Source organism: Haemaphysalis longicornis, unplaced genomic scaffold (genome assembly GCF_048455015.1).
Source record: "Haemaphysalis longicornis isolate Haplotype H1 unplaced genomic scaffold, Haemaphysalis longicornis Haplotype H1 scaffold_10, whole genome shotgun sequence".
Classification (NCBI taxonomy): Eukaryota; Metazoa; Arthropoda; class Arachnida; order Ixodida; family Ixodidae; genus Haemaphysalis; species Haemaphysalis longicornis.
In genome coordinates this window covers 39,154,576-39,181,422 of record NW_027526204.1, presented here as the reverse complement: position 1 = coordinate 39,181,422, position 26,847 = coordinate 39,154,576, and the positions used below count along the sequence as shown (strand labels likewise).

At 45.9% G+C, this 26,847-nt stretch overlaps 1 pseudogene across 1 annotated transcript in view; it reads left to right on the top strand.

Annotated features, from left to right (window-relative positions):
- Nucleotides 1-1,048: 1,048 nt before the first annotated feature.
- Nucleotides 1,049-26,847, top strand: part of LOC144158392 (ATP-binding cassette sub-family C member 2-like) — a 67,595-nt pseudogene continuing 41,796 nt past the window's right edge. Inside the window, exons 1-5 of the transcript XR_013320045.1 lie at nt 1,049-1,189; nt 12,905-12,998; nt 14,757-14,950; nt 21,805-21,981; nt 25,661-25,828. The product of XR_013320045.1 is annotated as an ATP-binding cassette sub-family C member 2-like (transcript). The remainder of the gene's footprint in view (nt 1,190-12,904; nt 12,999-14,756; nt 14,951-21,804; nt 21,982-25,660; nt 25,829-26,847) is intronic.

The window sequence follows — 26,847 nt, the reverse complement described above, 5'->3', positions numbered from 1 at the left end:
ATAATATTCGTGTTCCTTGGTGGCAGTGGGCACCAACGGTAAAATGGGTGCAAGCGACTTCGTCGCCTGCCGCTAGACCATTGTACGGGCTAGACCGCTTGGGACCTTGACCGGCCGCCTTGTAACTGAAGGCGCCCCTGTGGAATGTGGAAGGGCCGAAAAAATGAGCTGTTTCAAGTTGATTTATATCCGTGCCTGGCATCGCTCACAACTCGGCACAGCAAAATGGAGAGGAGGAAGATGCTAGGCCTAGAATTTTGAGGGACGTGGCGAAGATGTTGACAGAGACGGCGTACAATCGGAGACATCAGTGGGCAATCTAGCAATGAAATGGGCCGAATTAAGAAAAGGCAAGTTTAAGATAGTGATAACCACCAGCTCAGCGGTTTTCTGTCTTCGCATCTCAATTACGAAGTCGCGAAGGTGGCCTATTTTTTTTAATGATTTTCAATGAAATAATATTGAGAGTGATAGGCTTTAATGTTAAATTGTCGGAATAGCCTACCCCTTTGCACTGAATATACCACAGCTGCGATACGAGTTTCTAAAAACAGTGTTGGATAGCCCGATTTTTAACACCATGATTTCCAGTAGTCAAACACGCAGTGATTGGCTGAGGTTCATTATAGACTGCTTCTTTGGTTATACACATAATAAGAAAAAGATTAAACTGCGGGGGAAAGGTATGACCAGAAAAAAGTAGGGTGTCACGACAGGTAAAGACATCCAAATAACTCGCGGTCCTTGTGTATTCCTACGTGCAGTCGTCAGTATTTTTCTGTGCAGCTTACTCTTCGTATTAATACGCACCAACTCGCCCAATACTTCTAAAAACATATAATCAGGGGTTGTTTTAACACCACCAGTGCAAGAACTGTTACTGAATATTTCAACCGAACCAAAGTCAATCTAAAAAAAAAATTGCCCACATCTAAACACATTTGAATGCTCATTGCGGGCCGGTAAAAACTATTACGGGTACTTGTTTGGAGTCATGAGTGTATTAACGGTCACGTTTTAAACTGAATGTATGGTTTCGCAATTGATCATAGTGATGTACGGGACACTAGCCCTTGTGGATCCAACACGAATACTATCGGCTGCTGAATCCTTCTCGAGCGTGTACCTGCTTTCGATAATTGAGACCTTCTGTGTTGCCATAAATCTGCCAATGAGGGCATTGAATAAGGTGAGTACTAAAATTTGGAGGAGATTTTTGGCTAATGTGTATCGAACGATACGATAGGAGTTTCCAAATCGCTGTTCATGCTCGCGTTTATAGCAGACCATTTTAGCGCATGTTCGGGAGCTTCAGATAACTTCCCTGCGTAAAGTTCTGAACCCAGCAGAAGCCGCTCCTGGAGCAGTAATCATAACCCATTTGCCGGAGTTATTTTGCTGCAATGTACACAAACTTTTGTTGCTTTGCAGGCAACATTGTTGGACCGATGACGCCCAGGAGCCGAATGATCAGTTTATACTATATGTATAAATTGGCAAAGACACAGAGCAGGAAGTTAAAAAGTTAGGTATCGAAATGTATTTCTTGAATTGAGTTGAATTGAATTCCAAAGCGTGTTCAGGGTGATCAGAATTAGGTCAACAGGTTTTTATTAAAAAATGGGCCATCAGGTTTACGTGAAGACCACTTCTACAGGGAGGTTATGCACCCAGGGGGAGACATAATTGTAAAGTAAATAATAAAGTCGGCGGCCTAATTATTGTCAAGTGAAGAATTCAGTTTTAGTGGTTGCAGTAAGCATGCACGTTTGTATTGGAAAGTTATACAAAAACGTGTTTCTGCCGAGTTTCATTTGGCAGAATTATTCCAGTGCATCCTTACTCCGAGATATCGAACTGCGAAGTTTAATTGCCGTTCGAATGATTACGCATGCTAAACAGCGCAGACCAGCCCATAATTCCTCCCTTTTGTTCTGTGTTTTGATAGCGGTTCCAAGTGCTGGAGGTTTCGATAACGCCAGCCAACACTCAAAGGCTGCCACCTCTACAGCGATTATCCTCGCTGTAGAGGTGGTCTTCCCGTAAATAAAAGTGCCTGATTTTAAAAAAAAACTTTCGACCTAATTTTGATCATCCTGCATAAAACGTTAATGGGTACAAAAGCAGTACTTACCATTAATAAAAACAGTAAAGTACAAAAATGAATAATTTTAGGCTACAGCTGCCCAAGACTCATGCTGAGTTATGTCGTATGCTGTCACGCAGAGGTTTGTCCAGGAACGCATGTGTCATGTGTCAGAGCACCCCCTGAGATGGGGACGCATCAAAACCACCGAAAAAAAAGGAAAGAAAAGAACAAAGGAACTGCCATTTGAAGTGCGCGCCAATCAGCAAGCGCCAGCGCCGACGCACCGAGGAATCATGGGCAAAGCTGGCAGCGCACTGGTCGGCCAATCAGGGAAGGCCACGCATGGGACACGTGGCGAGATAGCCATATAAGGATATAGAAGAGGCGAAGAGCCAATGGGAGTGCGCCACGGGAGAGTTCAGAGGGTATAAAAGCGGGGCGCACGAAGAGAAAATGGGAGCCAAGACAGGGGGAGGCAAGACAACGAGAGGCAGACAACCAGGAGGCGGCCGGAGCACGTGAGCTTCACGGCACGAGCCAGGGGGACGCAGCCAAGCCATCGACCACGTCATCCGGGCCTGGGCGGGAGCGGACCGACTTCGTATCGGCACCGTCATCCTAGGTACACCACGAACCTGCGCCTTTGTGGCCCCCGCGGCATCGGTCGGGCACCAGCGGCCAGCGTCCACGCTCCGTCGACGTTCGTCTCGACAGCCCCGAAAGGCTACGTTCGGGCCGAGCCTACCTGGAACCTCCAGCGGCAGCGGCTACCAGGGGGTAGCCACCGAGGAAGCACGCTGCCGAAGGGATGACCGCGCGCGTCGAACGCCGGCATCGAGGACCTCCAGCGAGGGCGGCCACCAGGGGGTAGCCGCAGAGGAAAGAAGTCAGGACGCGCGGAGCCCACGCCGTCCAACGACTGACCGCGCGCTTCGAACGCCGGCACCAACGAAGCCAGACGAGGAAGGCTACCACCGAGTCGCGGCCACGCAAGAGTGCGACACTTCAGCGCCGACGACGGGGTAGGCCACTCCAATAGGGACGCAGTCATAGGACACAACTAGGGAGTTGTGGCTTAGTGAGATCAACTAGAGGGTGATAGAATTAGTTGATTCAGACGAATGGTGTAGAACTTTATTGTAGAGACTTTTGGGTTAGAGTTGAGTTGTATGTTGGGATTGTTAGTTAGAGATGTGTGTTTATCGTTTGTGTGTAGTTTAATTATTTAGTGCTTTGCGTTAGAGCTTTTCAAGTGTACATTAAATGTGTGTTACGTCAAACTAGTCAACGGCTTCCCTGTGTCCATTGCTCCGAGCTGGTAAAGACCACCCCACCATCGGTTCACGTGACAGCATGTAGCAATGCTATGATCTGATGTCGACAAGAGACATGCTCGCGCTGAAAGAAACCATTTCTTTCGCTGAGCTCTTACTGGTGGGCTTGCGATTAGTTGCGATCACCTGGGAGTGGATAATATGCACGCCAATATCGAGACATATCAGTTCTTTTTGGTTAAAACTTCAAACAATTATGAGGAGATAAGATGCACGTTCATTTTGTGGGTGCAGATAAGCATTACTTGGTCATTGGGGACGTAGAAATAACTATTTATTCTTTTTCTAACTGTGCGCTCCGGACTGAACATCACTATAAACTTCAAAAGCATCCATAAAGCTATCTGCTACACATTGGATGTGTGACCCCGTGTCAGATCTACGCTCAGTGCCTCAGATTGTGCGCACAGCATTTTGGGGGCGAAGCACCTCAGGGTTCGGGCTGCGGCGTCTCATGTAGTCACGGTACTAAGAAACCGGGATACTCGTTTTCCAACGCCTCGCGATAGAACGTTTAATCTCCATGGGCAAATACACGCCGCACCAAAAGAGCACAGCAGGACACTCGTTTTCAACACCTCGCACTAGAACACTTCGTGCTTCAAAGACACAGAAAAGCTGCCTACCTCTACAACATAACCGCGTCATCTCCGAGAGCAAAGCCAAAGCGCCATTGTCTAAGACGCGGAGCACTCAACATAGAAACCGCATTATACACTTCGTCATAATCTCGAAACCGCATCATACATTGACACACCATCATGGAAACCGCATCATTCACTTATAAACTGCATGCTTTACCCGTCCCCGGTTTTCCCGTTAACGAAGAATGCCCGGTTTTTTAAATGCAGAGCATTTCTTTAACTCACGATGTCACCCGGCGTTGTCGGCGTTGGCGTGCTTCGGCGTCCGCAACAGCCGTTCCAGGTGCGCCCTCTCCCCCACTCCTCCTCTCCCGCATCACGCTACCCTCCTCGCTCTCAACAACAGGTCCGCACCCCTCCCCCTACACTAAATAAAAAAATAATACTTACCCGCGCCTGGTTTCGATCCCACGACCCCGCGGGCGGAACGCAAGGTACAAGTTCTCTACCCACTGCACCACAAAGTCGACACAGAATGTAAGGCTACGAAGGCGCCTTATATCCTTGACTCATTAAAACTACGTCAAGAAGCTGCTGATACAACGGATTCACTACCTGTGGGCGGAACGCGAGGTACATGGTGCTCTTCCCACTGCGCCACAAAACCGACACAGGATGAAAGGCTACGAACGTGCCTTATATCCTTGACTCATTCAAACTACGTCAAGAAGCTGCTGATACAACGCATTCACTACCACCAACTCCCCAAACACTAAACGTTAACGCAATACACCCACCCCCTATGCGACGCATTTACTCGAGTCCCCCTCGCGGGGAGATGGGCCCTTTTTTATGATCCACTTCCTCTGCCACCCCACTTATTTACTAGATGATCGACTAAAGTTCCTTTTTGGCCGAAACGATTGATTTGCTAAAACGTCGTCGTGCACACCTTGGTGCAGATTTGTTACTGTTTTGGGTAACACTTTACAAGGAGTAATAGCAAAGTTTTTATTTCGGGCTTTCGTGGAAAGGAAGGCCTCTGGTCAGTGCAAGAAAAGAAGAAGAGAGGGATTCAGATCTAATGAAGGTCGCCTTAAAATGAGATAGTTTATACGTCATTAACACCACGCTTACGTTATTCGGTAATTGGCCGCTTTTGTGGCATAATTGACAACGTCGTAATGGTGTCCTGTGGTAGTGATGCTGGGTAAGTGTGAGTTTTGGTGTCATGGTAAGATGGTCCCAATTGGGGGAGGTGTTCTGGTGAAATTATACTTGCTTATAACTCTTAATGATGCACAGGTGTTGTTGAAGAACGTCTTCAGGGGAATTTCGTCGGCTCCGGTTAGGGTGCGGAATGCACTGGGGTCGCCTCGAGGTGTGAGAGCCTGAAAGCATAACTGTTTGTTTATTGAATTTACGGGTAATGACTGCGGGTGCTAGAGAGTATTCTTCATATAGGCAGGTAAGCCACGGTGGTACAATGACTGCGGTGCAGGAGCGCCATCGGAGGCTTTTGTGATAAGCGCCCCCTGTAACGATACGTGAGCTTCAGGAGGGTTGCATGCTGGGCTAGTTGGAATTGAGACATTCTTGGATAAAACCAGTGCGAATTCAGACGAAGACGGAAGGAAGTAACCACACGGACAGCCGCTGGTCTAACAACTGAATTTTAATATCTGAAAGGGTGAATATATATACTGAACACAAACAATAAAGTAATAAAAAGACAATGCGCATGAGCAAACAAGTTAGCAAAGGTCACGTTGATACCACAAGTAGATGTGCGCATGTTACAATAAAGGCACACGCAGATACGCAATCTCTTTAGGATGGAGACACATGCTTGTTTTCCTTACACACTTGTCACCTCGTTCAGGTATGTGGAATGCCTCCATGATTTCGCGGGTTGTTTGATTACGGTGCCGGAATAAAATGTTAGTGGCAGGAAAATTAGGTTCGCATTGGCTGCACTTAGCGCAATTCGAAGAAAGATGGGATGGTACAGGGCATTTCAATGACAATTCATGTTCTCTTAAACGCACGTTGATACAGCGGCCAGTTTGCCCAACATAGGTTCGGCCACAAGGCAAAGGAATGCTGTACACAACTCCCGTTGCGCATGCGACATACCGGTTCTTGTGGTTGACACCACAACCAACCCCTTCCTTCTCACCTCCCTGCTGTATCTTTCTGTCAAGCCTGCCGCACACAGAACGCAAGTTCTTGCGGGCAGTGATAGCCACTTGCACTTCATAGCGATGGCCCACTTTTTTTTCAAATAGGACGACAAGGGACGAGCTTCAAATGGGACGAGAAGGGATCAGAGCACGAGCAGGGATTTGTTGCGCTGTACAATCATAGTGTTCCCGCACTAAAATAGCCGCTCAGTCCATACATTATCATCATCATCATGATCTTGTATACGCCCACTGCAGGGGAAAAACATCTCTCATAGATTTATAATTACATTGGACCTGTGCTAACGGCGACCAATTTATCCCCACAAAAGTCATGACCTCATCTGCCCAACTAACTTTCTGCCGCACTCTCCTACGCTTGCCTTCCCACGGCATCCACTCTGTTACCCTTAACCACTAACGGTTATCTTTCCTTCGCATTACATCGCCTGCCACGCCCATTTGTTCTTCATTGCTACTAATACGTCCTTAACACGCGTTTGTTCTATGACCCAGTTCGGTCTCTTCATATCCCTTAACGTTAAACGTATCATCTTCCAGTTCATTGCTCGCTCAGTTGTCCCCAATTTAAGTTGAACCCTTTTAGTGAGCCTCCAAGTTTGCGGCTCGTAGGTGAGTACCAATAAGATGCCGCTGTTCTGCATTTTCCTCTTCAGGGACAGGAAGAGACGGCATTCATTATCTGAGAATGACTCCCGAATGCACTCCACCTCATTTTTATCCTTCTAATTATCTCTGCCTCATGGTAGGGATCCGAAGTTGCACTTTTTCTAAGAAGATATATTTGCCTACACTTACACTGCCTCACCATCTATCTACAACCGCGGTGCTCTCCCGAGGTGATTAAGCATTACTTTAATTTTCTGCAATATCATATTGGGGTCCACGATTCTAGTCTGTTTTTCCAGTGTGGTAATTATGCTTTGCAATTTATCTCCAGAGTTACTTAGCAAGGGAACGTCATCAGCAAATATATGGTTACTGAGGTATTCTCTGTTAACCCTAACGCCCGCCTGTTCGGAATTCAGTGTTATGAATACCTGATGTAAGAGTGCTGTGAATAACATTAGAGAGATTGTGTTTCCTTCGGACGCCATCCCTCATAAGTATTTTTCTGCTCTCCATTGAGGAATACTGCAGCTGTGAACCCATTGTAGGTACCATCTAGTATTCTTACGTAATGCCCCTCTACTCCCTCATTCCGCAGTGCCTAAATTACTGCTAAGGCTTCGACAGGGTGAGATGCTTTGTTATAATCTGTGAAAGCCATATATGTATGGGTTGAGTCTACTCCGCGTACTTCACCATCACCTGATTGATCGCGTGAATATGGTCTATTGCTGAATAGCCTTTATGAAAACGGCTCATTTATTAGGTTAGGTCGCAGAAAGTCTGGTAACAATTACCTCGGTAAATACCTTGTTAACAACTGACAGTAAGCTGATCGATCTGTAATTTTTTATGTCTGTTATGCCACCTTTCTTATCGATTATAATGAGTTCTCCTTCTTCCTATACTACAATGCATCCAGGATCATTAGGCATTGCCTATACAGGTTTTCCAGGCACACTTTTCCCGCTATCCTTGCACAGTTCTGCTTTTATGGGATCCTCACCCCGTGCTCTGCCCGTTGCATTTCTTTCAAAGCCATATTTCCTTCTTCTGCGGTTACTGGTGAATTGTGTACGTCCTCTGAACTACTTCCTCGTTCGTTATTATCCTGTATGTCGCGGTTACTGTACAGGTCTCAATTGAACTCCTCTGCTTCTATACCTATTTTACCCCTATTCGTGATAGTATTGCCTAGCTTATCTTCGAGTACATACATCTGATTTAGCCTGTGCCTAGACGCCCGTTCACTTATTTCAGGCTGCCTCCGTTATTTACAGCAAGCTCAATCCTGTTCATATTACACTTCCGTATGTCAGCTGTCTTCGAAAGCTACGCTAGTTCTATTTTGTCAACTAATGTGGAGATTGTCGTGCTTTCTCGTTTCCTTATTGATTCTTTGGCCTGGTGGAAAAGTTTACAAGTATCATGTCTTCAAATCTTATTTGCGACTTCTATTGCACACTCTAGAAATTATACCAACACTAATGAAAATACATTTTTCTCTTCACATACGGCGATAATCAAAAAGAAGTAGCTGTAAACATTTGTAGAAAGCTCCCCGTATCAAGCCTGAAATGCTCATTGCCTTTTTAATTCGTTCTGTGGCAGCTAGCATCGGTAAAGGTACAGAGCTCTATCTCTAGCTCGCTGCCTGAGCTCGGCGTTTACTTCCCTGTCGGGGCTTCGTATCAGAAATAGGCACGCACGTTCACTGTGTTTACTCTAACTCGACGGTGCCGCCAATGCGTTTTTATGCTGCTGCATGCGCATGTGGGTCCTGCTCCGTTTAACTGCAACATCTTTCCAAGACAGCACGTGTGCCTTCTCCGCCGTTATCATCTGTGACGTCAATGTAGCGCAGTGTACTGAAGCGGCAACGGATTTACAAGCGGTGAAACTTTCGACTGAAGCGCGGCTGAAAGCACCTGAAGAGGCGCCGAAGATCCACAGAAGAGCCACAGAAATCTGCGCCGAGAATCTCCAACAATGCCAACTGTGCAAACACAGCCCAAAGCAAAGGCCAGAGTAGTTAGCAATTTAGTGTGTCATCCGCATCAGCCATACAATCATACTCAATACGACAGTACATTTGTGGCACGCACATTGGCATTCATCTTCAAAAGGTACCACCAAGTTTAGGTACCAGCAGTGGTTTAGGTGAAGTGAAAGCATCTTTATAATAACTCTTACTGTGCTCTCCGGTGGTTTACAATGTCTTCTCGCCCGGCAGATCGAGTAGAACCGCAACAACGTCCGCTTCATTGCTTACATCATAAAAAATGGCATCACAAACATCGCATATCCAACCGGCATTCAGAGTAGTCCAATCCCACGCGTGGACAAAAGCTCTGCTTTGCAGATGAAACTAAACTCTTTCACGGCATAATACCTAAATTGATGCCGTTTTTCCTCCAGGCTATCGTCCATGTCCATCTTGAAAGTGATTAGTGTTGCATCATCCCACGGTGCAAAAAAAATGTTTAGCTAGGACACACTTTGTGGAAAAATAAGTGGCCTTCCGCTCTTTGAAGGATAACCAGGGAAGCTGGGCGAAGCATAAAGAGTACGCGTAACAAAACATGTTTGTTTTTAACTTGTGATTACGCATACTTTCTGGACAATTATCCTAATAAACTTCAAAGAACTATAGCTTTAGTCCAGTGCTCAAAGATAGGGGTGTCCGTTTCCCTCTTCTGTCGTAGGCATCTTACTGCCTCTGCAACACACCTACACAAACCACTCGACCACGGACCCAGCAGTCAGTCAGAATCGGGGCGCGAAGTGTACACGTTTACATTTAACACCAAAAGAATTGTCATGTCATCTGTGAGCGTGTGAAATCTGCCTTTGCGTGCAGGACCCCACCCACGTCGCCGCATGAAGGAGCAACAAGTGATGTGTGCTACTGAGGTGGTCAGGACGCCAGCAAAAAAACATTGCTCTGGCTACCATCGAAGAAGTAAACACAAAAGAAGGTGTAGCTATGCGGCATTTTCAAGATAGCATTTTGCTATATTGAATTGGTAAATCATCTTTAGTAGCTCACCTTGTCATTCTATGCGGGCAAGTTGCTTCTCAGTTGAAAGCTATTCGTAACTACTCGGCAAAGTTGAAATTCAGGCGGCAACGGCGGCTGCTGCATGTTCTGCGGCAGCGGCATTCGGTTATTTTCAAACCCATTCGCGCTACTCTTCGCCTTGACATTCATTTAATTCCCGCTCTTCTTACTATAAGCGAATGACAGGCGTTCATTCCATAACAGCTTAAAGTGCAACTGCTGATAATGTTGCTAGCGCCATTATCATGGCACTGCACAACTTTTGAAAGAGGCATTCGTGGTAGCTACTGACTTAAGACTTGTGAAGGAGGCGTGGGAGGTTTGAAGGAGAAGGTAGTGCGCGGCAGGCGTTAAATCATCGCCTCCAGAAGAGAAAACCCGGATCTTAGCGAAAGACGGCTTCGCAGCAAAACGCTTTTTTAAATGTTGAAAAGAAGTCCCAAAGCAGACGTTGCTAAGAACGTTTAAGGCAACGCCGTAGAGTGCATGAAGAAGGAATCTGCCAGGCCACATGCACGTCGGATGTTTTAAAAACCGTTCCGCTTTTTGTGGGCCTCGTCAACAGTTATAATGTTGCCTGAGCTGGTCGCCACACATTGGGCAACTTCGACGGCCTCGCAGGCGATAATTTGGAAAAGGCCGTGCAAGAACATTTACCCTCGCTTCAATGCCTGTGGTCGATGGTAAGGGGCCTCATTCAGGGCGTTGTGGGTGGCAAAAAATAGCGTAAGTTTGCAACACTAAACACAGCTTCATTCTTGCCGTGGAAGCGACAGAACACCTGTGCAAACGAGACTCATGGCTTCACCCACAAAAACAGCACCCCAAGCGCTTCACAAAAGACTGAAATCCCGGTTCAATCAGCCACCTAGAAAAGGCGACAATATTCATTTTGCTGCGGTGGTCAACAATGGTTATATCGGGTCGCAGGAGCCCTCCGAAAAATTGTCTTTTGATTAGCAAGTATTCCATTGGGAGTTTTCATTTCTCTTAGAGAGCGCGAAACTGGTTTGCGCACATCGAAGGTGAGCTTTCGAGATTTTACCCAAGAGGTATGTGATTGCAGACGATGCTGTGCCATTGTCATTTTCATTGCCTACCACACTTCGGCATTTATTTTCAGAACGTACAAAGACGGAGCTTCCGCACGGAACTCTCAGCACATGAGCGACTGTCTTTTACTCTACCTAATAAAAGCTCATCCTTATGCAGCATGCCTAACGTCGTAATAATTGAGTAAGCTGGCACATTCTGCTGTGGAGACGGAGTAATCTATTCAAAGTCCTTGGCGTTTCCCACTCTCGTGAGGAGCTTTTGCGAGGGCCTAGACACTCTTTACACCTCCATAACTCTCCTATTAATGTGCGGCGATTCTAACACGTGAGTTTAATTTGTCCGTACTAATTATTGAATACATTGGCTTTGCATGCATTCTGGTGCTGCATGCAAATCATTGTGCTTCTTCCAAGTCATTGGTAAATACATGTGGTGGTGCCACATGTAGTCTGAAATGCGGTGACGTCACGATTTTAACCATACAAAAACAGCGTAGATGCGAGCATAAAGAAGCGAGAAAACCCACAGCAGTGGCTGAGCGGCTAAGGAAGCCAAGGGCGCGGGTTGGATGCCGGCTGCGGTGGCTTCTTTGCAGATGAAGGGGACACGCAAAACACCTGAGTGCCGAGATTAGGCTCAGGCTAAAGATTCCGAGGTGGTAAACATTATTCCAGAGCACTCCACTATGGCGTACCCGATAGCCCAGGGTTGATTTCAGCGTGTTAAACCCCCAAGATAATATAAAGTAACAAGGAATGCTGACGAAAAACTGGGAGAATTTTTTTGACGAAGATAATGAACTGACAAAAAGGCACAAGAGGCAAGCATAAGTCAGTGAGACAATGATGACACCCCATATAGACGAGGAATCCTTGCATCAGTGGCCAAAGAAAATCCAAAAGCGAAATGTATGGCTAACATCTATTACAAGACAAGGCTTTTTTAGGACGTAAATATGCGATTTCGCGTTTTAGGTGCGCGAGCGATGGCGTACTTACGCACTGTTCATATCGAGTGCCGACAACTTAGGCGGCTAAGGTTTCCTGGATACGGGCATGCTAATGGGCAGGGGAAACTGTATAATTTTTAATTACTTATAAAAGTAGAAAAATTGTTTTTCTTGTGCACTTGCAGCACTCGTTTAACATTTCCTGATTACAAGACCCATGTTAGGCTTTTTTTCACCATTTCCCTGATGTACAACATAAAGCTCGTCTTTGGTTTCCCATCCCAATGTTAATATTTTAACTATATGCACTTAGAAGGTCCTGAATACATGCGAAAACCTGCATATAAGTGCATGTTTAAAAATACTGGAATGTCAACTTTCCAACAAAGTAACTGCGAAAGTCTGTTTGACTTTCTGTTGATCCTCTCTTGAACTTTCTGTTGAACCTTATCGTCGCGCTCGACACCACTTTACCAGTACCCTCGACATCACCCTGCGAGGCTCGTTCTGGCCGCTAGCCATTCCGAGGAGCATTCTATTCATTTAATTTTCGAACTTTTTGTTGAACTTTGCGGCGGCGACTTTCACTGCAATATGTGCCTCCTGGACAGCTCCGTCCAACGATCGTTTTGCTCTCAATCCATAGCCGCGAGCATCAGAAGCTCGTCTCGCGCTGTAGTCAATGCCAGCCCCACCTTGTTCGCCGCAATCACCTGCTTGTATTGCACACACGCCGGGAACCTACAGTTCCTTGGCATAACTGTTTTCGTTTCCCAAAGCCTACTGCACCTCGCACTCTCAGAGCACTCCTTTGAAATTCTTTCTGCATTGCTATTCTTTCCTGACATTCCATCCCCGACTCATGCTCTAAAGCTCACGCACTTTTTTTACGATCGTGTGTGCCTCCCAACAATATAAAGGCTTTTCCCTTAAAAAACTAAGCCTAAAGGCAGAGAGCCTCGTGCTGTTGTCAAATTGACTGTGGGTGAACCTGAATGGTCTGCCTTTTTTGTGTCAGACGGGAATCTCAGCCAACCGGGTGATAACTCTGTGCACAGCTGAAGAAGCTTTAGAAGACATAGTGGAAACAGCTGACCCTTGTGGTGAAAAAGGTATGAATTTCCGTCAGATTTGTGTTTCTCCATTGGTTCTTGCCAAACATTGGCGACACTTAATATCTCATCGGGTGCTTGTAGCGTCGCGCCGTAACAATTTTTATTGCTCTCAATGTTGGCAGACACTTCGGTTCCTTCGGGTCATACATCTATTTACTGTGACCTCTGCAGGTAGTATCTGAGAATCATTGACTCAAGGTCCGAAAAAGATAAAATGTTCTGTTTTCCCAAACCGCCATATTTCATAGCATTTATAATGAATGACAAAGTTATGATATTTTATGTGTTGTTGGCTCCACACCATTAGGCATGATTGCTCCTTGGTTAATTAATGGACCACACATCGCATTGTTTGGAATGCGCATTCGCACAAAAAGCCCAATACCGCGGATGTAGGGTGTTTTACTTCAAATGTATATTCTTGTTTTACCATTGTAAAACAGAGAAAGGTTTCCGAACCGAGAGGTAGAAAAAATAATATGGTCGCTGTTTTTCTTCTGCTGCTTATTATAACTACAATAAAGAATCAACACCTATATTGCCAGAATTTCAGCCGGAAGAAGCAATCGTTCGCCATCTACTCTATAGGGACCGGTATTTCTCTATTACCTGTAAGAACACGCACACGGCTATACTTTCATCATGAAGACTGCTCCGCATTATTTTAGACAAGCGCTTACCATGTCCTTTGCCCATTGAAAGCAGATTCCGTCTATGAAGACAGACCTCCGTTCTTTAACTTTGAAGTTTGTTACGTATCATTTACGACGTACGCATAGTTGTTAGTGCGCTCTCTGACGCCAAAAAGTGACACCACCACTGCGCTTAAATCCTATCTATTTCCCTGCACCTTTTGGTGCAGCTGGCGGGATTAAAAGCAGCCGGGAATTAGCTATACGTAAGAAATATTAGAGTACGAAGCGATCCTCATCGTTTCAAACGAGTTGACAGCAGGCGATCGCCTGTAAATGTGCATTTTCTGTACCAATTTCTTAACAGTCTCGTAAATTTATTCACGCGTCACCTTTTCTGAATGCACTATTAAATGCTGTTTCGCTGCTTTCTATTTGGAATTGGTTTACATTTCTTCTATTACAGACCTATTATCTACGACTTGAGTAGGATAGCAACTCTAGTAAATACAAAATCAGACACGTGCTGAGCAACCAAGAAAAAAAAACATTGATAGTTGGTACAGACGCCCTGTAGACGCCCGAGGGAATCATACTTTATTTGTTTATGCCAAGTTATGAGCTGAAAGAGTTTTCGTATTCATTCCTTGTGCCGACGCTTTTTCGGTTAGTTCCCTAAAATCAATGGATCAGTCTAAACTTGAGTAGCTGGTGCAATTCTAAATAATGCGGGAGGAGGAATGATGACGTCGAAAACTTGCCTTTTTGCACAGCTCCGACAAGGCGAGATACAAACAAAAAACACATTTCTGGACGGTCAAACGCCACAAGTTTGAATAAACGAAATGTTTGGAAGGTCCTTGCTTCGAAATTGAAATTTCAGTGCTATGATATCCGCCGTAGCTCACACGCCGTACATGAATCCTTACATGAAGTACGCTGTTTTATTATAAACCGAAATAAATTGTGGCCAGCTGATCAGAAATGTCTTGACCCTGATGGGGAAGTTAAGAAGCCTAAGCGTCTCAGAAGGTATCTACTGCGGCTTCTGCCTTTAGGCCACAGTGATCCCCTCGGTTGAAATAAAATTCCGCTGTTGTAACCAACCTGCACCGCTGTCCAGGTGAGGTGTTTCTTCAAGACTGCACCTTCACGAGATCAAGTGATGACAGCGCTCCGGCTCTCAAAGGAATCAATCTGAGCGTGCCTCCAGGCTCTCTGGTGGCGATCGTAGGGTTCGTGGGAAGCGGCAAGTCCACACTACTCGCCGCCATCTTGGGAGACCTGCACCGAACTGACGGTTCTGTCCGCATCCGCGTGAGTGCTGCATGCGCTAATCAGGAGCTCAGCAATAAATGTTTCACAGCACAGTGGATTCGGCATTGTTTCCCCGCAATACAAAGCTTCGACGGAGCAGTACTATGTGTTGCTTTATTTCTTAGGCGTAATACGCAATACGCCCCAGATTACTGGAGGTGACTATGGTTCAAGCAGTGGAACCCTTAGTAATATTTATTCTTTGTGACGTGGGTTCAGATAGTGATCAATGAAGCCGCCATAACGAGAACAGTGCTCTTTTTTCATCGCGAACTAGTAATATTTTACTACGGTTATTTTCATCTGAACTCAGTTAGTGGGCTTGAAAATTCCGCCCTCCAAGTAACGAAATCCAGGTGCAGATTCGCCAGCTAATTATTCGAGTGCCGTTGTATATCACATAGTATAATGTTTGCTATTTCCTGCAACTATTAAATACGGCCCATTAAAAATACCCCGGCGGGTATGTTTCTTGATGATATCAATAAATGTCCAAACCCTTGGTAGACTCTCAAGTGGTTGCAAAGGAAGGAACCACTTAATTGCAGTAAACAAAACACGTCTTAAGTGTTATTGCTGAGTGTTTATTCGATGGGGTCATGGTACCGGCGCGCGGCGAGAGTAAGCGCTGCTGATAACAGGTGCACAACCGTTTGAGCTGCAGAGAAAAGACATCCGACCTACGTTCGCAAGCCGGCACGCGCGAGAATTTAAAGAGAAAGCGAACATCACTGAAGCTGAATGTTTGTGGTAAGCAATGGGAAGATGGATGGCGAGAAAAGCTGTCACACACAATTTTCGACTGAGGTACGAACTTATTTATGGCATAAATCAGTAGTCGTCATGCCGAAGGGTATGCACCTGGAATTTTTGGTATGGTGGAATATGCTTTTGTGACTTCCGGTTATGCTGACTGATTAACTTATGGCAACCTTAGCATAAAGCACGCTAACGTACTGCAGCGCCTTAAAAGGTTACGCGGTGCGAAACAGGCGTTTCTTCCGGCTGGAGAAGGCAAGAAGCAAACAGCATTGTTTGACAAGGAGGTGTGACCGAATGTGGCGAGAAGGCAAGAAGCCGAACAGCAGGTGTGGGGAGCTCCTGTCATGGCGCAAATGTTCGGCTGGGGAAGGCAGTGCCTGTGGTCGCACAGTAATCGGTTTGGCACACTGAAGAAGAAACAGATGCTTATCCAAGAACGGTAAGGGGGATGCGCAAGCGGGAAGAAGCCGACGAGTAAGTGTGGGGAGATGCGCGTCGTGGATTGGCTGCGCCTAATGATGGCGTAAGATAGCACCTGCAGTGGTTCTCCTTGTTGGGAGAGACGTCGTGCGCTCGGCGGCATAAGCGTCCGATCTACCGATAACATCGCCACACCTAAAAAAATTAAGTTGATGCTAGTGCAGACCAGCAGCTCCACTCTTTCAGCTGTCATGGCCTCTCCATAGCGATGTTGGCCGAAATGTTTTTTTCTTTCGGTGATCCGAAAACAAGTTTTGCCTGTCATTGAAGGCCGGCTTACTAAAGGGTGGACTGTTGTACCACACGGATGGAATAATTAATGTATAAAGAAATAACTGATTGTGTTCTTTAATGTTCGTTTGTGTTCGGTTTGTGCGGTCCACTTTGTTGATTTTCGTCGGCAGTTGATGTCCCATCCTCCTTTACCAGTAGAGCTCACCGTAAAGCTTCAATAGTCCTCTGCAGCGCTTTTTTTCTTCCTTCATCCGGAGTCCTGGCCTTCCTTGTATGCGCTGTGGTTAAATGTCGCCATCAGCACATACAAATCGGGTAAGAGCGTGCAGCCCAGATTCAGACAGCCTGCTTTATTGGACAGCACTATTTTTCATAGCTAGATCGTGCTCTGCAAGAACGTATTATTTTTACCGCTAATATAAATATACCACTGTTACGTTGCCTCGGGAATAGGTTCTCGCAATAACAACTGAGAGACTTTGCTGCTTTGCTGCACTAATTGCTTGTTTATCCTTAGGCCGCCCATAAGCCGCAACATCGTTCGCTGATCCACGGGTAAAATATACTTATCTTTTTTGTCACGTTGCTTTTCCATATTTTTTCGACATTGGTAACTTCCACCCTGTTGTCATAACCACCAGGCTGTCCTTCAAATATTTTTGTGCTCTAAAAGCTCTTTTTAGGGGTGAAGATTCTTAGTGCCTCGGGCTGTTGGCGCCTCCTGTCGTCGTCGTCCTAATCGTCGCCGTAGTAGTCTTTTCATGTAGTCACGTTATTTAAACAGCAAAAAACTCGTTTACGCCTCACACTAGAACGTAACACGTACTAAACAACACCGTGACGCTTGTTTACAGGCTGGCACTGGAGCGCTTCGGAACCCGTAATAAAAACACCATTGCCCCAGGCAGCACAGGGCTGTTCGGCCTTACTCAAGCCGGTGTACATTGACCGGTGATTTTCTGCCCGGCCTTTCTCCGGCAACCATGTTCGGCCCGTGTCCAAATGTGGGCCTTTCGGTCGTATACGGCCGTACTCCCATCACTGTCCAACGGCCAGTGTCCATCGGCCTGTCGACCGGCTTACGTTCATACGGCCAGATTCCAGCCGTAGGGCTCCGGCCATCTCAAAGCCTCCCGTGTGCGGCCGAAGTACGGCCACCGGAGGACAGCCGAGATGCGGTCATCGCACTCCAGCCGTACTAAAGCTGCCGGAAATACGCCCGTGCTACGGGCATTGGAGTTCAGCTAGAGTACGTTAACTGTACTGAGGCCGGTGGACGACCACTGCATGCAGCGCAAGCAGATGACTCAATCGCACTGTACAGCAGCACAAACCCACCATTTTGGGTCCACTGCACCCACATCAAAGTGAGCCCGCGCGCAACCACCAGCCGTCCAGCCTTCAGCGCAGCCTGGCTTAATTATCAGCGCCAGTTTGCGCCAAAATGATTTATTCAACAGCGCTCACAAATGGTTGTTCCTTTAATTGCTGTGCCTCTTTTACTGTCGAATACAGCAAATATTCACTTCTTTGCAGAGCTGGAATAGATGTATTGTCCAGGTCCTGATATCTTCTTTGGGGCGGCTTACCTGTAATAAACAAGGAAGGAGGGGGGGGGGGAGGGGGGCGAGGCGGAAGGCGCATACTTTAGTGGCTTTAATTTCACAAAGTTGAAAATGCCGCTTTTAGGCAATTTCTTTTAAGACAACACTTTCATGCTCTGACTAAATGAACTACTTTTACAACAGCTGCTTGACCAGTTTTTTTGTATATAAAACCGGTGCAAATGCCTTTACGAAGCGGTTCGGTACTCCGCAAAACACTCAGCAGCATTCAATATAATTTACTTCCAACAAAAAGTATTTCCAGTATTTTCCCATTTTTCTTGCAAATAAATTTTCTACTCGATCAACTTTTCTGAGGATCTTTCACAGGCCTGATCCTACATGAGATCAAAAAAGTATTTCTAGTTTCAATATATTTTTTATGTTGTTTTCATGAGTTACGTACACACTCCTTAATAGTCAAAAAGAACTTAATTTTCCTCTAAAGCCGTACTGCGTTAACATAATTCTAGACGTGTTGCGAATGACGCCCTTCTTCAGATGGCAGCAGTTGTATCCCTCTGTGTTCACGCAAGGAAAGGCGTAAGACAAGAGTTCCATATTTTCTTTCAAACAAATAACTTAGCAATTGTAGTATTCATACAGCAAACCTTGCATACCGCAACGAATAAAGCCATAAATATTTCATTGGTCAAGTTTGAACGCGTAGGGTTCTCAACCCGTCTGAGGCGAACTTGCGGCTCCGCAAGTTTATTTATTTTTTTTACCTATTTTTTATTTATTTATTTATTTATTTATTTATTTATTTATTTATTTGTTCAGTTATGTATTTATTTATTTATTTGATACCTGCTTGCCCTTGCATGCATTACAGCAGGAAGATACATAACCCTAAGCATCAGATATGAGACCAAATAACAAAATATTTCTACAAAGCACCGTGGAAATCTTCATTATAAACAGTGGATAAAATCATATCTGGAAGATAATAACACTCTCATCTTGATCTAAAATAAAAGGAATCGCGCAAGGCGTCACCTAAAGGAAAGTTAATAATTTGCTTCAAGCTAGCGATCATACTTTGGGATATGTAGAATGGCGCTTGTATATACTTCTCCCCTTCTATTCGAGTTTTCGAATGATAGATATTACAAAAAAATTTCAACGTCAGGCTTCGTCTATGATCTTTCCTGTCTTACCATTTAAGTTTACTTCTACTTTCCGTCATTCTAAGTTGACAGTGCCAATACCTAATACGAATCGCACTGCCCTGTTCTATATGTTTTCGAGCGTATCAACCGGCTCTTTGCTGTAGAGATATCAGAAAACGCATGCGTACTCCTACATTGAGCGCATATGAGTGAAAGACGGTTGTTCTTTTAAGTTAGGTGGAGGTTCGCTGAAATTCTATCTCGGAAAGCCAAAAACACGTGCAGCCGTAACTTTTATGTTGTGAACGTGCCTATATCTCCAACAACTCGTTAAATAAACTCCTCGTTATTGATATTCCCCGGCCGTTCCTTAAGGAGTGTAATTTACTGTATACTCATTCAATTGGAATGAAGGTTTTCTTGCAAAGTTGACATCAACACACTTTTCAAGATTCAACGACTTTTCTGAATCAGCCCACCAGGATGTTATTAATTTGAATCGTGCTGCAAGTATTTTGAATCACATTCATTCGCTATAGTCCTGTAAATTACACAGTCATTTGCGAACATTTTTAACAAAGATTTGAGGCCACACAAACAAAAGAGGACCCGCAACCGAGCCTTGGGGAATTCCTGAGGTCGCGGGAACATATCCGGACGAAAAACCATTGAGAGCGACCAGCTGCAGTCTTAGAGATATATACTCGGCTATCCATGCAATAACCGATTCATTCAGTTTATTGCCCGCAATGTACTAACGCGAAGGTGATATGAAACACCAGGAAATGCTTTTTTGCCGCACAAGAAAATAGTCAGCTACTCTAAGCTTATCTATTGCTAGAGCCAAATCGTGCGTGAACTCAACAAGCGTCGTTTAGCAAGAAAAACCAGACGAAATCCGTGTTTGCTGGGATGCTGGCGATTATGTTTAACCAAATGAGTCATATCCCAAGTGTAGCTAATCTCAATTTCAAACACCGCAACAAAATTAACATCCAGGCTTCCTCATTCACAAGGCTCTGTGGTTATGGCAAATTCAAAATAACACTTGTTTCTAAATAGGCAGTCATAAAATCCGATGAAGTAACACCGTGCAGGACACGAAGTTGAGCCTACCAATGCATGAGCTTAGCCTCTTCTACGTTTATCACAAACAATATAGTGCACATTGTTTTTCGCAGAATTATTGTGAGAAGAATAGCCGGAAACTTGAGCTTTTGCGCACCTTTGCCTTTCTTTGGTGGGGAGTCCTTGACATGGTACCGGTTGAGCTGCTCCGTGGTGGCCGCTTGCTCGACCCTTTAAGGCCACTTATTTTGGTCAACAACCACCATCTCGGGTCTGACATCGCTGCCGGGTCGATGTCTCCAATGGTCTCCATTTCTAGCCTCGAGCTGCTGCGTCGGCGAAGCCGACGGGCGATGCGTTGTAGCGGCAGTGACTGCCGAGGCTTAGCTCAGCCTTCGGTGTTGCACAGTCTTCTTGTGGCAATAAATGGTCTTTCGATGGCCTAAACTTTTCCTTGGTAATGTCCAGTGAGTCCTCGCACCTTGCCCGTTCACTTAGAACACTAATTACTGTTTTACAGACGTAGTTCGTTCATTTAAAACGTAGAAACACCGAGCGGATGAAAAACGTGTCTGCGCCATTCGACTCCCTAACGGCTCTTTCTTCACCCAGAGAAAAACCGGTCCTACATCGGCGGGTCTTCCAGGCACGTCTGTGCATGAATTCTCGGCGCCCAGACGCGCGCTGTTGTTCGCATAATGACGTATAACCTGATACCTTACGAAGGCCGGTCTGCTTTTGAACACCGGTTGCCGAAAATTCTGCGGCCGTTCGCTTGCCGTAACTCGGTCGAGGACCGCTAACCAAATGATAAACGTACATTCTGAGGCAACCGGTCTCCTTTATAACACCGGCTGCCCGAAGAAAACGATTATTCTGCCGCCGGACGCGCGGTTCACCGTTGAAAGAGCGGATGCGCGGCAGCCGCGCTACGGCCGGTCTCCTTTCAAACACCAACTGCCACAAGAATACGGATATCCTGTGGCCGGTCGCTTGCCGTGCTTCGGCTGAGCACCGCTTCCCTCAGGAAAAACGGATGCCCTAAACCCGTACTCCGGCCGATTTCTTTCTCAACATCGGCAGCCGAAAGGCAACTGAATATCTGGCAGCCGGGCAGCTTTCGCTGTGCGTCTGAACACGGGCGGCCGGAGAAATACCGAAGCGCTTGTTGCCAAATGTTGGCCGTTTATTATATAATCAGGAGCTGCCAGAACCGGGATGCTAGCCGGACATGCCAGAAAGCGGCCATAGACGGGACGGTCTTGGGACACATTTTCTGTGCCGCCTGGGGCACCCGTTTATGCCTCGCGCTAGAGCATTTCGTGGTTAGAGGCAAGATACTTTTACAGCAAAGCTGTATACCTCTACCACCCAACGGTTTGATATCCATTGCCGAAAATGCCAAGGTGCAATGAATACACTTGTACACTGCAGGCTTCGCCCGACTCTATGTTTCCCGTTAGTAGACCTGGCGCGGGAATTTCGTAGCGTTATATTCTGCGCCCGAATTACCACATCTTCGCTTTTTCCTTCTTCATTCTTGTTCATGTTTGAAATGTAGTGCAAACGTTAGGAAAATGTTTCATGCTTACAGTGAAACATCGGTTACGTGCCTCAAGTAGCGACGGTGTTCAACGCGACGCTTCGTGACAACATTCTTTTTGGCAAAGAGTACGACCCCGAGCTCTACAGGCGAGTCCTTGATGCCTGCGGCCTGTTCAAAGACATCGCGACATTACCCGCCGGAGACTTAACGGAGATGGGAGATAGGGTGAGTGGGCTTACATTGTTTCTTAACGAAGTAGGAAAGGCAGTAGGGGCATACCGCTGTGGGATACTGTTGTGTAATTTCCGCGAATAGTTTTTTTAATGTTTTCCACATAGGTTCTTTTTGCTCTAGTAAACTAGTATCCTGCGCAGTGTACTTACTGTCAAAGGTTTGGAAATAAACGCACTAACAGATGCAGTAATCAATACATCTTCGATTGCGTATTTTCGAATAAAGTATTTACAAGGAAAATAATCGCGCCATGGTAACACTCCCGGTGATATAAACAGGGTGATAATTTGAACCACACTGAATTTCCCGCCAACGTCACGTTCCTCTGAAGCAGCGCAAGCCTCAGTTAACAGCTAGGCAAAATATCCGCTGCACTCTAAATTTCTTCATTTTACCGGCTTGTGCAAACTGTTCTACTGGCATTCTTTGATTACACATGTAATTGCTTCCGGTAGTTATTTTGCGGCAGGAAGTACAGCGACGTTCCTCCGTTTTGAAGTTATCTGCCTTCGTGTATTCATATCCCTATTTTCTGAATGAGCTATCGAACATTCGCTGGTTAGTTATTTTATATAATAAAAGACAAGTATATAGGACCTACAGCATACTTTTGCTGCATTTTTACTCAGGTTAGCTAACGTTTTTTTTCTTTATTTCGGGAATATTTGAGTTGGCGCAATCCATGTAGGCTGTTTTAAGGGTTAGCTCCAACACTCTTTGGACTCCTGCCACGGAACCTGCGATATATTTACATTGGATTACATGGCCACTAATATCTGGGTCATCTAAATTATCTCTTGGCGTATCTTAAATTGCATGAAGGAATCGTGAAAATGCGGATTTCTTTAAGCAACCGGAAAAATAGATAAAAGCATAGCGATGAGTACTACTGCTAGGGGTAGGTTGCTCGGTTGAGAACAGACGCATTGTTACGACCGCACCGAACATCCTTATTAAGATGACACTGGTCTTAGTAAGTGGTTACTTTGCCTGCCTTGCGTAAAGCGCAAATGGTGCAGCACGGAAGCGATTATTCGCAGGTATTGCTTTTCCATTGGAATGTTATGTAGTATTTACCTGGCAATGCCGGATTACGCCCCTAGCTATTGTACACGCATTCCGACTGTTGGGTGTAGCATGGAGCGCCACGACGGGAGCTGCGGGAGTCTTGCGGCACATGCGCAATTAGTGCCAGAGGCGAAGGCAGCGACCCATAATCTGACACGGCTCCTCGAACTTGGTCACGCGCGCTATTGTATCACAGCAACGGACTCGGGCGCTCGGCTGTAGTATTCCAACTGAGTTATCGAGACACGCATGCAAGATGCACCCACATATTTTAATTTTTGATTGCCCCCCAAAACGGGAACAAACAAGTTACTACAACTGGGCGTCCACAATAGGGGGGAAGAAATCCGAGAAGCACAGAGAATTTTTCAATTCACGCGCCTCCAACTCACCAAGACGGGAAGAGTGACCCTCCACCGGCAAGGGTATGCGACACCACACCAGCAAGACGAGAAGAGGAGAACGAGAAGTCATGACCATTACAAAATAGATAGAAACAGCTGAAGTTGCTATCGCCCTAGCCGACCCCACATGCGAAGACTACAAATTTATAGTGACCGACTCGCAAGCTGCATGCCGCAATTTCCTGATCGGACGAATATCCCTACCAGAATTGCTATACTAAAGCAACAAACTAAACGACTTCCAGAACTACCTGGCCAAGAATCCCTCAAAGGAAATGATTCGGCACACGCCGCTGCCCACGCCCATACACACCGAGGCGTTTCCCAAGAGGGTGATAACCTTCATGGTGACGACATCCTCAAGCCTAAACTCCTGCGAAAATACTCCGACATAATCGCCCACTACCGGCGTGGCTGCAACTATACCCACCACCCCACCCCCCCTATCCAAAACCGAAGCTGTCACATTCCGACGACTACAAACGTACTCTTACCCAGAGATGACCGTACTCCATGAAATGAACCCCACCCTCTACCCTGCAAATTGCAAATACTGCCCCCGCCCTAGCACCCTATACCATCTGGGAGGGGGGTGTCAAGACACCCCGTCCCTTACTCCTATTCCCCAACCTACATACGAGCAGTGGGTGGCAAGTCTGACCAGCTCCGACCTCTTCTCCCAGCGTAGCCTGGTGAAGAGGGCCCTGGTGGCCCGCGTAGGCCAGGGTATCCCCGAGTAGAGGAAACTTCCCACAGGCGGGTACCCAAATATCAGCACATATGCACGCCAAAGTAAAGTTTACTCCTCCTCCTTTGTAATTTATCCTTTAATAACTCGCAAGCATGTAGTTCCTAAATCAACAGTGTTTGTCATGTGACTTTATGTTTCTGTTCAGCGTCAAAATGCTGAACGCAAACCTTTGTAGCGAAAATGACCCTCCTGAAGTGGACGGCGTATTCATATTTCTCTGTGGCCTGCAATGCGAGCTTTGATAACGCACTTGGAACACGCTGTTAAGGCACAGTGGCTCAGTTGTTTGTGCACTTTCGCCTCGTGCAGCGAAGTGGGAGGATCCGTAGCCGACGACACGCAGCTGTCTCCGCCATTGATCTCCGCGCGTGGGATTTATTCACCAATATGCCTGCGGCGGCTGTCATGGCGCTCCGGGGAGCGCGGCCGCGCGTTTCGAGTTGCCTCCAACAGTGGCCGCTCCTGTAAAATAGGGATGCATTCGTACCATTGCGTTCTTGGGCTACTTGTCTATCTTGTCGTGAAACCAAAGAAGGAAAGCCAACTCACTGAAACTGTCTCCTCTCACCTGCCAACCGGGAGCTCATGTGCGCTCTTCACTGAAATCCCAGATGCAAGAGGGAGCTTGTTAACGTGAAATTGGCCTCGCGCTGAACCGCTCGCACTGGTTTACTACAAAAGGACACTTTGCGATTATTTCGGTCTACGGTCACGGAACAAAGCGGGGCAGCGAAGGAGAGTAAAAAAATTCATTCTGGAAGAACTGCAGACTCAGCATTTCGACCACTTGGTTGACCAGCCCGCACTGTTCTTGAAGCCATGAAAGTCGACCGAGATAGCCAGGGAAAGGAGAGTTGAGAGATTGGAAAGCTGATGCGTCAGGAATTTGTAGAGCCAGCGGGGTAGACCACACTAGTCGGAGGAACAGTTAGAACAGGATGGTTCGGCTTGATAGCTATAAAAAAGTGGTGGGAAGGAGCTCCGGCACGGCTAGGGATAAATAGGGTTCAGGGCATGATGTGCACGACCGGAACGGCACAGTTTGGGAAGATCCAGTGTCAAATTACCATGTTGTCCAGTAGAAATCATCCGGGTAAGCTGATAGACTAACTAGTTCACGTCAATGTCCCAAAGCCGAGGGAGCCGACTGATAAAAACCTTGGATGGCTGTGCCCCGAAGGGTGTTTATACAAATTCTTATGGGAGCGTTGTACGTAACCACCGCTTTATTTGAGGTCGAAAGGCGGTTTTGGGTCGGGGGTGACTTCGTACTTGGGGAGACAAAAAAAGAAATCGAATAACTCCACTGTATGTTAAATGGCGTGAATGCCGAGTGTAAGTGCTTGAACAGGGAGCAGGCACAAATTAAACTCACAGCTTCACTCTTTAAAACAAAACAGCTGAAGGGAATTGTGTTTTCGGCCGAAACACTGTCTTCACGTCACAGGGCCACAACTTGAGCGGAGGGCAGAAGCAGCGAATTTCTCTAGCGAGGGCGGCGTACCATGAGTGCAGCATATACGTCCTGGACGATCCCCTCAGTGCCCTGGACCCGACGGTTGGATCCCGCGTCTACAGAAGGCTCATCGGGAGCAACGGTCTGCTCAAAAACAAGGTCGGTAACAAGACACCCACGTTTCTCTTTTAAAAGCATTATATTAAAAACACAAAGAACTACATGCCCAATCTCGGCAAATTTAGAAACGTTTTTGCAAAACATCAGTACTCATAAAATGCGCAGTCAGATTTATTATTTTTTAGGTTTTCTCATTTCTATTATTTACCTTAAAACTCCAGAATAAGGGTGTGTGCTAACATTATGTAAATATGTGTATCAGATAGTATATATAAAGGACAGGTGCGAAATGTCTACATTACCATTGGGCACTGTCATCGCTTTTGTGTACAACAAAGTTGTTGAAGACATTTATGAGTTATTTTTTGAGGGGAAGACATTTAGGGGCATTTCATTACGACGAACTAAAAATCGGTATATATTGCATCCTGGGTTGCAAGTTCAAAACATGATTGAATGTACAGGCTGCCTCTGAGCAATATGTGGCCATTTATTTTAAGAAACAAAAAGGAGAGAATAAAACTACCAGAAATATTTCAACACTGAGAAGTGAACAGCCGAACGCTGCGGGCTGCTCAGTAAATAAAACTGGGCTACAATTTACAACGATTAATTCGAGTTACTAATCATTATGAAAACGGAAACAGAAACCCTGTAACCTTAATAAAAACATTTCAGTCATTCCAGTCATGCATTGCAATCTAGAACCCGCTGATATTAACGAACAACTGAATGTATCATTTAGAACGGCAAACAAAAACCATTGTTAATTACTATAACAACTCCTGGCGTAATTGCGAGCCGTTAAAAAATTTGAACGAGATTTTTAGGGAAATCGTTGCTGAGATTACTTTTTTACAAAAGCTGTACCTCGCCCATACAGGCCCATAAACCACCCTATATAAAGTCGCCAACCTGTTAAAATTCAAAGTTGGGTTTGCTGAACTTTTTAACTACACTCTAAACCCAATGTCCCAGCAACGTAACACTTTCTCGTAAGCCCTTTCTAGTAGTTTTCGACAAAATCGGTGGTACCAAAACCCATACCGTAACTTTTA